This window comes from Mus pahari, chromosome 10 (assembly GCF_900095145.1).
Source record: "Mus pahari chromosome 10, PAHARI_EIJ_v1.1, whole genome shotgun sequence".
Classification (NCBI taxonomy): domain Eukaryota; kingdom Metazoa; phylum Chordata; class Mammalia; order Rodentia; family Muridae; genus Mus; species Mus pahari.
Genome location: NC_034599.1, coordinates 103,711,425 through 103,723,463, shown reverse-complemented (window position 1 = coordinate 103,723,463; position 12,039 = coordinate 103,711,425). Strand labels below are relative to the sequence as shown.

At 44.7% G+C, this 12,039-nt stretch overlaps 1 protein-coding gene across 2 annotated transcripts in view; it reads right to left on the bottom strand.

The window, feature by feature from the left end:
* Window positions 1-9,105, bottom strand: part of Scap (SREBF chaperone) — a 53,609-nt gene extending 44,504 nt beyond the window's left edge. The window contains exon 1 of one of the 2 annotated variants that reach the window (XM_021206075.1): window positions 9,044-9,105. The gene's annotated coding sequence lies outside the window, so the exon portion shown is untranslated. The other variant, XM_021206076.1, reaches the window with a different exon arrangement.
* Window positions 9,106-12,039: the final 2,934 nt, after the last annotated feature.

Sequence of the window (12,039 nt, the reverse complement as noted above, 5' to 3'; positions counted from 1 at the left end):
TGCCTTGGAACTTCCTCACAGTTCCCACTTCCTATCACCCCCACATTCTCCTCTCCTTCACCCCACGCCTACCGACCCCACCTTCCCTCTACCTTTTTTTTTTTTTTTTGACAGTCTTTCTACAATCCAGAAGAGCCTCATACTTGCTAAATACCTGATGATGACCCTCCAGTCTCCACCTCCTGATCCCTGGAACGACAGGCATTTGCCACCATACTCAATCTATGTAGTGTTGGGGATCAAATATAGGATTTTGGGATACTAGGCAAGAATTCAACAAGTTGAGTTACATCTCCCACCACTAACCTACCATCCTTAAACTTACTCTCACAAAAATTTCAGACCCAGATAAAACAAAGATGATTTCTTCTTTTCTTCTAGTAAAAAGATGGAATCTAGGAACCACAGAACGAGACCACTAAGCCAGTCCCAAGTCCTCTCTTTACTTCTTTAAAAAACTTGAGACAGAATCTCAGTAAGTTGCCTAGGCAGGTAATGAACTTGCCATCCTCCTGCCTCGGTCTTCCTTGGGAGATGGGAATATAAGCCTGCATCAGGCCTGGCCAAAATGTAGACATTTTCTGCTAGAATATAACATAAATGACTTCTAGTCTAATTTCAACAGAGTCCGTGTTCCCACTCAAAATCCTCAGCCTATATTTCTATCAGCATTCTCGTATGTGCTCCTACCAGAATCACCAGCTAAGTTCTGTAGACAGGACTTCCCTAGCTCACAGCTCCAACCCCACCCCACCCGCTTTTGAGACAGTTTCTGCATATCCCTGGCTATCCTGGAACTCATTCTATAAACCAGGCTGGCCTCGAACTCAAAGATCCACTGGCCTGGGATTCTAGGATACAGGCCTGTGTCACCGCGACTCCCAGCTCTCCAAGCCTGTTAAAGCTCCTACATCTCAGTTCCAAAGGCTTTAGACCCAGACGGCTTGCGGTCAAAGCAGCTATGTTTAAGTAACAGGGAAAATGGGTCCCAGAGAAATGAGGTTGTGACAAAATATGGACATAAACGCATCATTTATTTCTGCTCAGTTTCAGAGGTCTTAGTCTAGAGTGGCAGAAAAGGAATGAAGGAACAATGTAGCTTCGTCAGGCTGACCAAGAAGCAGAGGGAAAGAAAATGCCTGAAGTAGCAGGCTTTCTCCTTTTCCTCCGGGATTCAGTTTGGGCCCTGTCTACCCCAGGCCAGCCCCTAGTTAATCCTCTATGGAAATAAACCTCACAGACACAGGCAGAGGTGTTTTACTAATCCAGGTGCCTGCCTCACTCCAAATGGACAAAATCAGCCCATCCCTAATCATGTAACTGAAAAGGAAATGGTGTTTTGTTTTGTTTGCATTTTTATTATTGCAGATGTTGTTACGTCTCTAAAAAATCCAATAAAATGAACTAAAATCTTTTACAGTTGATAAAAGGATCACGTAAGTCAGTGAGAACTGACATTTAGGAAATCCATGCCAGGCTGGCAAGATGGTTCAGTGGGTGTGTATGTTTGCCACTAAGCTGATGACCTGAGCTGGCTTTCACCTGGTGAAGAGAGATTAAACTGTCCTCTGACCTACACTCAGCAATGGTAGCACATGTGAGTGCACACACACACACACGATAAATCAGCAAATTTTAAAAATAAATCAATGCTTTCACATCTATCATGAATAAGCAGAAGATATAAATAATTCAAAAATACTAAAAAAAGCAAAACAAAAAGACCTTTATGTTTCTCTATGGAACATATAAGACTTGAACAAAGAGAAGCCATGCCCTATTCTCAGTAAGGATCAGTATCACAAGAATATCACACACTGGGTGTGGTTGGTGGTGCACACCTGCAGTTCCTGCCCCACAGACTGATGAGTTGGATGGAGGCCAGTTTGGTCTACACAGAGAATTCCAGGCCAGCCAGCACTGTATAGTGAGGCACTATCTCAAAGAAATTATTCTTCCCACATTAACCTAAAAATGTAACATAGTCCCACTAAAACATGTAGGATGTGGCCAGGCGGTAGTAAGTGCATGCCTTTAATCTCAGTGTTTGAGAGAGCGAAGCCCAGGCCAGCCTGGTGTACAGAGTGAGTTCCTAGACAGCCAGGGCTACAGAGGGAAACCACGTCTCAAAACACACATACAAGTAAATTAAAATGAAATGAAATAAAATATATATGGCTTAATTTTTAAAACATGTTTTTAGATTCACTTAGTTAATTGTATATGTATGAGTGGTTTTTCTGCATGTATTTATGTACAACTAAGTTTACCAAATATCAAAACATATTACAGAATAGTTAAAAGTGGGTACTAACACATAAAGTGTTAGTTCAGATTTCTAGAACAGAACAAAAACTCTGTCAACAGATCCACAAGTACATGTATATCACATATAGAACATGATGAGAAATTTTAAGCAATTGAGAGAAAGATGGCTTCTTCAACAACAGGTATTCTGCAAATGGATACACATCTGGAAAAAATTAAGTTCAAACTATAGTTCCCACTAAAATAAACCCCAAATGTATAACAGATATAAAGGCAAAAATATATAAATATATATCATTATATAAAATACATAATGATAATTTTAAATATAAATCTACAAGACAGGTCTAGTAAGACAGCTTAGTAGGTAAGGCACTTGCCTAAGTCTGATCCCCAGAACACAATTTAAAGATAGAAGAAAGCCAGACCATGGTGGTGCACACCTTTAATTCCAGCACTTGGAAGACAGAGGCAGGTGATGTCTGTGAGTTCAAGATCAGCTTGGTCTACATAATGAGTTACAGGCCAGCCAAGGCTACATAAAGAAATCCTAACTAAAAAAAAGAAAAAGAAAGAAAGAAAAGAAAAGAAAGAAAAGAAAAAGAAAAAGAAAAAGAAAAAACAAAACAAAACAAAAACCTTAGTGTTTGTCTGTATATGCATAAAATTCCCCTGAACGGACACATGAGAAAGTAATTCTGTCACCAGGGAGAAGACCTGTAACAGGAGCAGAACAGAAGCAACACTTTTCCTGTGCACACTCTTACAACTTTTAAATTTTAGTTCTGTAAATAAATTTCTGCATTTTAAAAGCTAAAACTGTAAACTAATGAAGGAAGCTTTTCTGTGGGTGCAGCAGCCTCCTCCTGAGCTTCTGAGGTCGGATTTGCAGCTCTGGGCGCTTTTAGACACTGTCAGTATCCTCTACTGCCTGCAATCCCTCGAGGGAGAAGGTCACCTCCAAGGCACCTTGTGTTCCCTGGGTGCACCTGGTACCTCTTCTGGACTAGGGTGGAAACTCACTGCGGCTTTGTCCACCGAGCTAAACTAGTCCATCAGTACAAACAATTTAATCTTCAGGGAGAAAAAAGTTATATTTTTGTTTTAAGTTATTTTGCAAAGCAGCAATGCTCAGGGCAAGAAATTTAGCTTCTCTAAGCATCAAAACTAGGCAAATAAACTGGAGGAATTTTCAACAGACCAAGCTAACTGTACTGAAAATAGAAAGGAATTTCTTTTCATTTCAGTTAATGAATGAAGTGGATTTCAGGGACTCTGAAGCACTAAAGAAGAGGATTTCCCACATTCTAGAGTCTGGCTGGGATGCACAGCAACACCTCCTCTAAAGGAAGAACTAATCATATTCATTGATTGTGATGGTTGTCACAGCCAGATACATCATCTCCTCAATCAAGTAACAACAAGGGTCCATTTTTATTCCTCTGTGACCTAGTCAAGAATTATTAGTAAGATGATTGAACTGATTTATCTCTGCTAATGAGGAAAAATTCTATTCTAATAGTTTAAATGCTTACTTAAATGTATATGTGTGTATCTGCATATGTGTGTATCTGATTATGTGTGTATCTGCATATGTGTATGAGGGCATGTATTCAGGTGCCCAAGGAGCAAAGGGGGTTCAGTGTCCAACTCCCTGCCCTGGAATTGGAGTAGTTGTGATTGCCTGATGTGGATACTGCGACCCGAACTCTGACCCTCCAGAGACAAGAGCAGCAAGTGCTCTTAAGCACTAAGCGGTCTCTCCAGCTCCCAGAGAATCTATTTGAAAGCCAGAAAAACCATCCAGCTGGGTCCTTTCGGGTGCCTCAGCCTCAGCTCATGCTAGCAGAAGCAAGGCCAGGGCCTTCCCTGACCCCCTGCTAGCCACATACCAACAGAATCAAATCCACTAGCTAGAAACCTTTTGCCTGACTTCCTGCTGGTAACATGCTCTGATAGAAGACACCAAGGCTCTAGACAACTTATATAACCTAATCCCCAAAATGGAAGATGTGATGAGCCTTTGCTCTGCCATTACCACTTCAAAATTCTTTACTACAAGTGTTGTGTGGAAGGATCAGGTTCCACTCTAACCTCAGTGAACGCGAAGAGATGCCTCTGAGTGGAGAGTGACTCGGAAGAAAGATACAACGCAGCAGCTCACCTGGCGTCCCTTTTCTAGGGGCTGGAGTCCTCAAAACTCTCAGCACCACGGCTGCAGAGTACAATAATCCCAACACTAAGGAGGCACAGACATGCAAATCTCCAAGTTCAAGGCCAGCCTGGTCTACAGAGAATGTTCCAGACAGCCAGGCTACACAGAGAAATCCTGTATCAAAAAACTAAACAAAACAATTTTTTTTTAAATTTTTTAACTGTGAATATATAGGGGGAAAGACACATGTATTCAGTACCTGGGGAATCTATCTAGAAGAAGATGCTGGACTCCCTGGAGCTGAAGTCATAGGCAGTTATATGCCGCTGTGTGGGTGCTGGAATTAAACTCGGGTCCTTTTTAAAAACACAGAACAGCCAAGAAAAAAAAATGGGAGAAAATATCTGCAAATCATTTATCTAGCAGAGGAGTAACATCTAGAATAGATAAAGAACTTTTATGACCCAACAAGAGAAATCAACACAATTCAAAGCCACACAAAGAGGGCTACGGAGCTATACCAGTACTACTGAGTTAGTTCCCAGTGCTTACACTGGCAGCTTACAAGCACCTGCCTGTGACTCCAGCTCCAGCTCCAGCTCCAGCTCCTAGCCTCCTTGAGCTTCTGCACTATGAGAACATACCCACATACAGACACAAACACCTATAAGTAATTAAAAATAATATAAATAAACCTAGGGGGTGGAGAGGTGGGTCAGCAGTTGAGAGTGCTGGCTGCTCTTGCAGAGGACCCAGGTTTGTTTCCAGCACTCACATGGAGCTCACAACCATCTGTGACTCTTATTCCTAAAGATGCAGCAGCCCCTCGCCTCCCGGGGCACTGCATGTGTGTGGTGCACAGACATACATGCAGGAAATACACCCATATACATAAAAACTCACACATTTTAGTGCCTAAAAGGGTTCCTGTAACCAATCTCCTATGAATACTGACAGATAACTGTATATCCAAATGCCATGCAAAAAACATACAATAAACTAAAAGTAAGAATTCAAAGATCAGCCGGGCGTGGTGGCGCACGCCTTCAATCCCAGCACTTGGGAGGCAGAGACAGGCAGATTTCTGAGTTCAAGGCCAGCCTGGTCTACAAAGTGAGTTCCAGGACAGCCAGGGCTATACAGAGAAACCCTGTCTCGAAGGAAAAAAAAAAAAAAAGAATTCAAAGATCAGCCTGGAAAGATGGCTCAGTGGTTAAGAGCACTGACAGCTTTTCCAAAGGTCCCGAGTTCATATCCCAGCAATCACATGGTGGCTCACAACCATCCATAATGAGATCTGATGCCCTCTTCTGGGGTGTGTACTTACATATAAATAAATATTTCTAAAAAAAAAAAAAAAAAAAAAAAGAATCCAAAGATCTATAAACTTGTGTTCCTAATTGTCAGCCTTTTGACTAACTATACACTCACATTCCTGATGGCACCATTCCTAATAGCCAAAAGGTAGAAATAGCTCCAATCTTCATTAAAAGATAGATTTCTTTTAAAATGTAGCTATATAGCAGCAGCCATAATCCCAGCACTTGGGAAACAGAGGCAGGTGGAGCTCTGAGTTCAAGGCCAGCCTGGTCTACCAGTTCCAGGACAGCCCTGGCTATAAATAGAAACCTTGAAAAAAAAATGTGGCTATACAAACAAAATAATATAATTCGATCTGAGAAAGGAATGAAATGTAATAAACAATACGTGAACGAAGCTTCAAAGCAAGGTGAAAGAAACCAGACACAAAAGAAAGACATGGGGCTGGAGAGAACGTTCAGCAGTTAAAGGTATTTGTTCTTGCAGACTGTCAGGGTTTGGCCTCCAGCACACACGTGATTGTTCACAACCATTCCTAATTCCAGTTCCAGGGGATCTGATAACCTCTTCTGACCTCTGAGGGCACCAGGCATACATATGGTACACATACAAACATGCAAGCAAAACACTCATACACATAAAACAAAAGTGAAATAAGCGAAAAAGCATAATTACAATTCTCCTCAGACGAGAACTTATCACGAGCAAGCTCACAGAAACAAAGTACAACAGAGGTTGCCAGCAGTAGGCGGCACAGGAAATATGGACTGTTTAATGGGGACAGTTTCTGTGTACAGTAATTAAGAAGTTCTGGAAATGGGTAATAATGACAGCTATATAATACTGTAAGTATATTTAATATCCCCGACTGCTCTATTTAATCATTAAAATTATACATTTTATGTCATGTATTATTTTCCACAAATTTAAAAATTAGAAAAGTCTAACAAGCCAAGTGGGGAAGAAGAGAGAGATAGAGCCGTGCCATACTGAGATGTGCCATCTTGGACACAGGCTGCTTCCTTCACTCATACCACCTCCTCTACCACCTCCCATTTGCTAGGAGAACAATAGAGAGACTATGAAGCCAGTGGGCACATCTGCAGGAAAACACGGACTGTTGTCGGGCAAACAAGTTTGCACACAGGCACAGTCCAACTGGCCAGTGAGAAAACTTGCCTGAAATTCACCCACAGACTAACTAACACTATCGTCTCATCTGTTCACTACGGAACTTTAGATAAGCTAACTCTGTGCCCAACAGCACGAGCCTTGAAAAACTCCATAAATATTACCCACAAGGATCACTTTAGGTGGCTAAAGTCACTCGGATCTTGTTTCTTTAGCCAACTCAGGACAGTAGTAAGTTCCAGGGTCAGGAGCTTGTATGGCAGAATCTGGAAGACACAGTTTGAAGGCCTGATCCTCCATGCACACACTGGATGACCCTGGAAACTGGTTCCACGGGAGAGAGAATGAAAACCACACAAGTGGTACTTGTCACAGCCAACAGAAGGATACAGTCAGAGTGAGCAAAGTGCACATGAATTCTAGGTTCCCCGAGATGAGTATCTGGAGTGATCCTGAACTGTGGCAACCCTAACCACCCACATTAATACAAACGACAGCAGGCACGGTCCCTTTCCCAAAAGGACAGTTAAGCAGCTTACATATGGCCTCAGGCAAATCACAATTTTTATGGTTCTGTGTTCTAGCCACAAACTAAGAGTAAAGGTTTTGTGCCCATCTCAGGACAGTAATCTAAATGGGTGGTAGGGTTCCCAAACCAGTGACTTATAAAGCACATGGAAACATATGGAGAGGTACTTTCTCTCCCCTCCTCCTCCCCCACCCCCTGCCACAGTAACAAGAGAGTATTCAACAACGGAGTTTCAAGTAAGTGAAAACCAGCTCTTGCATTTCAACCTGACCAAAGAATGAGTGCTGAGCAGGAGCAGTAGCACATACATCTGCTATCCCACATATTCAGGAAACCGAGGCAGGAGGATGAAACTTTGTGGTCAGCCTGGGCAAAGAAGCCCAACTCAAAATAAGAAGCCACAGGAGTTGCTCAGTGGTAAACCAATGCCCTAGGCACACGTCCCCAAGTAACTTAATAATGAGTATAGGAATAATGTTTATACTTTTATTTACTGTTGGTCGTTAAAAAACAAAACAAACAAAACATGTGCCAAGCAGAAACACTGCAAATATATAAAAAGACTTTAGATCTGAAATACATTAACATATACTTAATAACATATAATCTTTGCTTGAGCATCACACAGGCTACACCTAAAATGCATTCAGCACTAACTAGATACACTTGATCCTGACTCTAAGAAAAGCTTTAATGTTTAGCACACCTTAAGATGGCAGCACACTGCATAAGCAAACTCTACAAACGCATCATTAAAGACTATTCCTATGTCGACTTCACAAGAATTATTGCAAGATCACCAGAGAGAGTTTATTCATCGCTTTTGTCACCATAAGAGATAAGTAAGTTAAACTAAGGAAGACTACTGCCAGCACCCCACTCCCACCCCTCACCCGCCGCCGCCTGTGGCTCACTGCCCTCTTCATCGCCTCCATCTGCACAACTTTCTGTGATGCAGTGTGGACCCGGGACTCCCTGCAGCTAGCGCTATCGCATTATAACCCTGATGCAACAAAACCACCTGGAAGTAAACACGAGCAACATAAGCGAGCAAAGTTTAGGTTTAAGCAACACAGAAAACCAGAAACCGAGCACGCCCAGCAGAGGACTCTACGTGTTGCCTGGCTATCGGATCTTCGGAAAGAGGTAGGACTGAGTCACAGGGTCTAGCCCTCACCCTGGAAACCCCAGACAACCCCAAAGCAGGTCCCAGCGGCGAGCCTGCCTGGGCTCACTGAGCCTGAACCCATCGCGACCCAGGCAGCTCGGCCCGGGCGGGGGCGCGGTCGGGAAGCGGGGACGCGCGACCGTCCGGCCCCCGCGCTCCAGACTGCGGTCTCCGGAGCCGCGCCTCGGGCTGCTGGACAGCGCCCACGCCCGCGCGCCCCTGCCCGGGCTCGCCCGCATCCCGGAACTCCCGGGCACGAGCGGCGCGAGGCCGGCGCCGGGGCCCAGCCGCACCGTGCAGACGCGCGCCGAGGTACCTGTGGCAGCGAGGCAGCTCCCGGGCGGCGGCGACCGAGCGGCGGAGAGCGGCCTGCGCGCTCCTGGCCCGCGGACCGGTGTTTGGAGCCCGCCCTCTCCCTCCCGGCCGCCCGGCGCCCGCGCAGCTCCCCGCCCCTTCACCTCTCAACTCCTACCTTTCCCCTCCCGCTCCGCCGCCCTCCACACGTGCTCCGGGCGGCGTGCGCATGCGCAGTCTGGCATTGCCAGCGGCTCGGGTACGCCCCCTGGTGGTCCCCTGCCACACAACTGCGGGAGGAAGTACTGGGGCTGCGGGTGGACTGGAAAAAGGTGGCTAGTAGCACTTCGGAGTTTTGACAGCAGCACGGTCCCCGGAAAGTGATCAAGAACATGCTCGTGTTCCATGCTTTATAATGCCAAAGGATTAGAAGCGGGGCTGGGTGTATGGCTCAGTGGTAGAGCGCTTGCCTGCGACTCTCGGGGCCTTGGGTTTAATCCACAGCAGCATCAAAAAGAAAAACCAACCAACCAGGGGATTAGAAGCAACTGAGCTAAGTAGCAAGTGTATGCAGTTGATGAATTAAGTATAGAAGCCTCCCACACCAAGGATGTTCAATGAGCACATACTGACAATGAAAACTAGTTCAAAACCAAGCTGATGTTATGATTCCATTTTTGTTAAAAATACAATGCATAGCCGGGCATGGTGGCGCACACCTTTAATCCCAGCACTCGGGAGGCAGAGGCAGGCGGATTTCTGAGTTCGAGGCCAGCCTGGTCTACAGAGTGAGTTCCAGGACAGCCAGGGCTATACAGAGAAACCCTGTCTCGAAAAACAAAAAAAAAAAACAAAAAAAAAAACCCACAAAAAAACCAAAACAAAACAAAACAACAACAACAAAAAAACCAACGCATAGGGTAAAGTGGAAGATATATACTCAGTGTTTATTCCCACGTAGAGGAATTATGGGTGTCTGAGTCTCTTCCATCTTCTGACCTGCCACCAGTCGACTTGCACATGTAACGGATTATGCTGAGTGACTGCCCTGGTAAATGCTGAGCTAAGCATATAGTGTGCGTTCTCTCATTTGGCCTTGGGGAAAGTGAGGTTCCAGACACTCAGCAACAGCCCCAACCCTGGTTGCTATGCTTCCATTTGTCCTTGGCCCGCCTGTGGAGAGATCTCCACCACACTACCAACGTCCAGCTCTCTTGGCTCTCTGAGTGTCACAGGTCAGAGTCGCCACCTACCCCCATCTTGCTACCTTAAACATGCTTCTCTCGCTTCACTCTTGCTCACCCCCAAGGCATACTTAGGTAGAACAGCCCCTGTTCCTGCTCTCAAGGGCATGGGTGGGGGGGAGAAAAATATAAGTATAGTCACCGTGGAAAACAAATAAGAGGTGGCCTCTTCAACCTTTGGAATAGGGGTTATTCTGTGAAGCAGGTTTGCGGTAGGGATGTAGCTCAGTTGATACACTGCTTGCCCAGCAAGCACAAAGCCTTGGGTTTGAGCCTAACACCTAGCAAACTGGCAGTGGTGGCTCACACCTATAATGTCAGACCTTAGGAGGTGCAGGCAGGAGGAACAGAAGTCCAAGGTTCCCAATTTGAGGCCAGTCTGGTACACAAGTCTGGCCCTCACAAAGATAAGGAGGTGCATCCCACCGGTAGGGCCTTGAGCTCAAACCTCAGTAATAAAAATAAATTTTAATTTTTTTACCTGGTATACTTTATTGCTCTGACTCTTAGTGATGGACATGGAAATGCAAACCAAATATACTGTTTGTTCCCCGAATTGGAAAAAAGAAAGAAAGAAAGAAAGAAAGAAAGAAAGAAAGAAAGAAAGAAAAGAAAGGATGTACTTATTGTGTTCTGTGTATGAGTGTTTCCTCTGCCAGTATGCCTTTGCACCATGTATGTTCCTGGTTCCCTAAGGTGGCCTTCTACTCCCCCTAAAACTGGAGTTACAGACAGTTGTGAGCCACCGTTGCTGGAAAGATCTCCGGTCCTCTGCTAGAGCTACGAGTGTCTTTAACTATGGAGCTATCTCTGCGGCCCCCACCTCAACCCCAGGTTGATTTGGGTTCGTGTTTTATCATAGCAGAGAAGCAAACTGAAACACCTGAACTGGTGGCAAACGCGAGTGTGATCCCAGCACTCAGGAGTCTGTGGCAGAACCGAGGTGAGTTCGTGGTGAGTTCCAGGGCTGTATCATTCAAAGGCTACCTTGTCTTAAAAATCGAAGAAAATAAAAGATTGTTTTTTCTTTTCTCTTTTGTTTTTAAATTAGAAGCAGCAGTACTGTGTCTGCTCCCTCAGGAGCTTGGAGTGAGCATCCGCTTTTGTTCCTGGTTTCTCCGGCTCTGACTCCCCCCCCCCCCTTTCCTTGTGAGATGTAAAACCTTTCCAGTTTTATTTGCTATGTGTCTTGTTTTGGGTGCTCAACTTGAACCCAAGTCATCTATTACGCGAATGCTCTGTGGCTGAGCCCCACTTAGCTTTTCAGAGCTGTTCATTCGCAGTTCTGGAAATCCAAGCCCAGGGCCTCAACTGTGAGGAATTGTTTTTTGTTTGTTTGTTAGTTTTTATCAAAGGTAGCCTTGCCCTCCAAGGACTAATATTCCATAAGTCTCCCCATGTTGTGAAACTTTTATGTAGTTAAGATCTTTTAATCCTCTCGACCTGGTAAAACTTTTTTCACAACACACACACACACACACACACACACAAAGAGACAGACACAGGCACACACACAAGTTCTTGAATGTAATAGCCTAGAGCAGAAAACCCTTCCCCCTTTTTCTTAGTTTCCTTTACACGTATTCTTTTAAAAACTAGTTAACCTCAAAAGACTGAGGTTGGAGTTCCGCCCATGGGGACAAGACAGTCACCACCTGCATTAAAATAGACTAAGCACACTTCCTGCCCTGGTACGCTCACCAGCCCATCCTTTTTTGTGAAAGAAATTGCCTTGCTGAGTTATTTTCCCTGTCTATGTGTCTTTGTTCAACACCAAGTATTTTTGTTTCCACCACTCTGACTCCTAGTGCTCTACATCCTGAGCCGCCTCTCCAGTCTATCAGACTTTCCCACTGAGCCTGTTAGGAACCTACAGGGTTGAGCGCTTTCTTTTACAACCAAGTTCCTGAAAAGACTAAGGTTCCAAACC